This window comes from Lactuca sativa, chromosome 9 (genome assembly GCF_002870075.4).
Source record: "Lactuca sativa cultivar Salinas chromosome 9, Lsat_Salinas_v11, whole genome shotgun sequence".
Classification (NCBI taxonomy): domain Eukaryota; kingdom Viridiplantae; phylum Streptophyta; class Magnoliopsida; order Asterales; family Asteraceae; genus Lactuca; species Lactuca sativa.
This window is the reverse complement of record NC_056631.2, coordinates 171569406-171572139: the sequence shown is the minus strand read 5'-3', so window position 1 is coordinate 171572139 and position 2734 is coordinate 171569406. Positions and strand designations below refer to the sequence as shown.

Genomic DNA, 2734 nt, shown 5'->3' with positions numbered 1-2734 from the left:
AAATAACTCTTTCTTTTATATATATATATATATATATATATATATATATATATATATATATATATATATATATATATATATATATATATATATTAAGGATATTGTCCATTTCTTGAAAAATAAGATTCATGTATAGTAATATTAAGCATACAACTGCCATCTAACTTAATTCACATCGACACCACCAAAGACTTCCCCTTTCCAACTTCATCCGATGCTTCGAGGGAAACCTCTGCTTTGGTGAATGCCCGTGTGGAGTGGAAAGAAACCCCGGAGGCACACGTAGATCAGCACAAGATTTTTTAGATTTGTAACGAAGCCCGGAGGCGCACGTAGATCAGGGCAAGATTTTTTAGATCTGTAATGGAGGCAGTGATGAACCAATTTGTGTGTTAGGCGAATTTTAGATTGATGGAGACGAAGATTGATCATCTGCCGACGAAGATCATAAACTACAAGCACAATCATGCCCTCTTCTTTCCGTCTCCTTCCTAATCGCCTCCACCGTCGGTGACCCACTGGTCATTCACCTTCCAAGCATCCTTTTTCGCCTGATTTATCCGGAATCGAAGATTTTTCGGTGCTTTCCATCAGAGAGATTTATGCAGTAAAAAGGACTTTGCGATTGGCTCAAGATTTGTTTCAACAGTTGAAGAAGATTTTCTCCAATCGAAAAGGTATACTATACACCTTTAAAGCTTGATTCTATTTTGTATTCTACAGATCGTCGTGTCAGTTTTATGATGTTTGCAACTATTAACACCAGGTCGTTTTTGCTTTCAACTAATAACACTAGGTCGACATTTGATTCCCGAACCAAGTCGTTGTTTACATTTGCCCTAAATCACAAATAGAATCGTAAAATACAAGTCGTTGCAGGAGGATTTGGATGCTCCTACTGGGCGGCGTTATAAAATGAAAGATGTCCCCTTCAGTAAGAATCAAGAAGCTCACCATTGGATGCTCCTCCTGGGCAGAGTTGTTTTGTTGGAACTTCAATTGTTGGTGTTTGTTTTTCACTCTGGGACAGCCTCTGAGATGGAAGCTTTTCGATCAAATCAAATGTATTTAGCTTCGGTGTTGTTATGTTAGAGATTGTGAGTGGGAAGAAAAAAATACGATACTTTCATAAAGAATACACCCACAATCTTATTGGACATGTTAGTTTTTGTTTCAACTTTCAATTGAATTAACCACTGTTCGTCATCTTCAATGTGTTTATGGGTTTTTTTTTTCAGGCATGGGGATTACATAAAGAAGGGAAATCTTTGGAACTGGTTGAAGAATGTATTAATATTGAATCGATGAATTTATTAGAAGTGATGAGATCGATCCATGTGGGGTTGTTGTGTGTGCAACAGAGACCTGAAGACAGAATTTGCACTTAATTACTATTTAACCATTTGTTCTTTGTTGTTCAATTTGTTCTAATCATAATCGGTTTTGCAGTTGTTCTTGATGAAAATAGGAGGACAAGAGCTGTATGTTGGGCCTGTGGGTCGCCATTCTTGGGATATAATCGAGTATTTCGAGGTATGAAGCTATCTAATTAATAAATATGACTCAACTTGAAATAAGATCGATTATGAGTTTTGTTTTCTATGCTGGAAGAAACAACCCCCTATCTCACTCCCGACGCCTCTTGCCCTCTTTCTTTTTTCATCATCCTTTTCCATCCTAATACGTTAAAAAAATCCATATTGATGTACATATTTTAAATCAATGGAAGAATGAGAATGTCGAGGTGTTCTGTTTTATGCATTTGTGTGCGAGGTCATCAAGGTGAGTCGAAAGTCTGCTCTCTTTTCCTTGTCCTGCTCTGCCACCAAACTTCCTTTTCTTCTTGTGTTTTCCTTTTACTCAGATTCACCAAGGTAGCTTCTTCATCTTCATTTTTCTAAACACTATTCTGTTAGAGAATGATCAATGAATCTGGTTGTGTTCAAATTTTGTATGATGAATCGATCTTTATTATCGAGATTATAGATACTTTTTTACTTGATTTTGTTCTTTCTTCATAAAATCCAAGGTATTATGTTTAAATTCTATAAATTTCAAGGGTATTATGTTTAAGTTCTGTAAATTTTAATTTTTTTATGTTGAATCTAATTGGGTTTCATCAAATTTTGATTAATTAATGTTTTTTTTGGTTTAATTTTACTTTTGATGTTCAGGTCGGTAGCACCCCCATGCACCCTTTACCTAATTTTTTGGTCTACAACAGATTTCAGGAGAAACATCTCATAAAAGTGATGAAATTTTGGATTCACAGCAGCTACACTAACACACTAACAAAAATAACCCATTTGTTTGTTTATTTTACCAGTGCTTTGTTTTTTCTCTTTCCATGTAAGTCTAAAGTTGGTTTAGAAAGGTAAAGTGATTATTTTGAGATTAAAAATTGCTTTTGGAGGTTTAATTAAATGTGCAGGTCAATGATATATGTTATAGGGAGAATGGACTGTTTTACCCTTGGTTCTATTCTTATCTCTTTGTGCTCAGTTTATGTTTGAAATCTTCGTAATGTGATTTTTCTCTTCTTGACTGATTTATATGGAGTGCTTGAGTATAGTGACCCAATATTTGGAAAAGGACCAATTTATAGATTTACATTAACAAAATACCCACATTTCGATTAGCAAGGCTTCTTTCTTGAGTTTCTTTTCTTAGGTGGAGCTTATGGTTGTCAGTTGGAAGCTTTTAACCAAGGGTATAAGTAGTATGGTTTTTTATA

General features: G+C 34.9%; 1 long non-coding RNA gene across 2 annotated transcripts; it reads left to right on the top strand.

The window, feature by feature from the left end:
- The first annotated feature begins 204 nt into the window (after positions 1 to 204).
- LOC122195886 (uncharacterized) lies at positions 205 to 2439 on the top strand. 2 transcript variants are annotated; one of them, XR_006186887.2, is made up of 4 exons: positions 205 to 677; positions 797 to 1160; positions 1239 to 1533; positions 2175 to 2439. It is a non-coding gene; the product is annotated as an uncharacterized LOC122195886 (long non-coding RNA). The 2 variants fall into 2 exon arrangements; XR_006186888.2 differs by having other exon boundaries at positions 767 to 1160.
- The last annotated feature ends 295 nt before the right edge of the window (positions 2440 to 2734 follow it).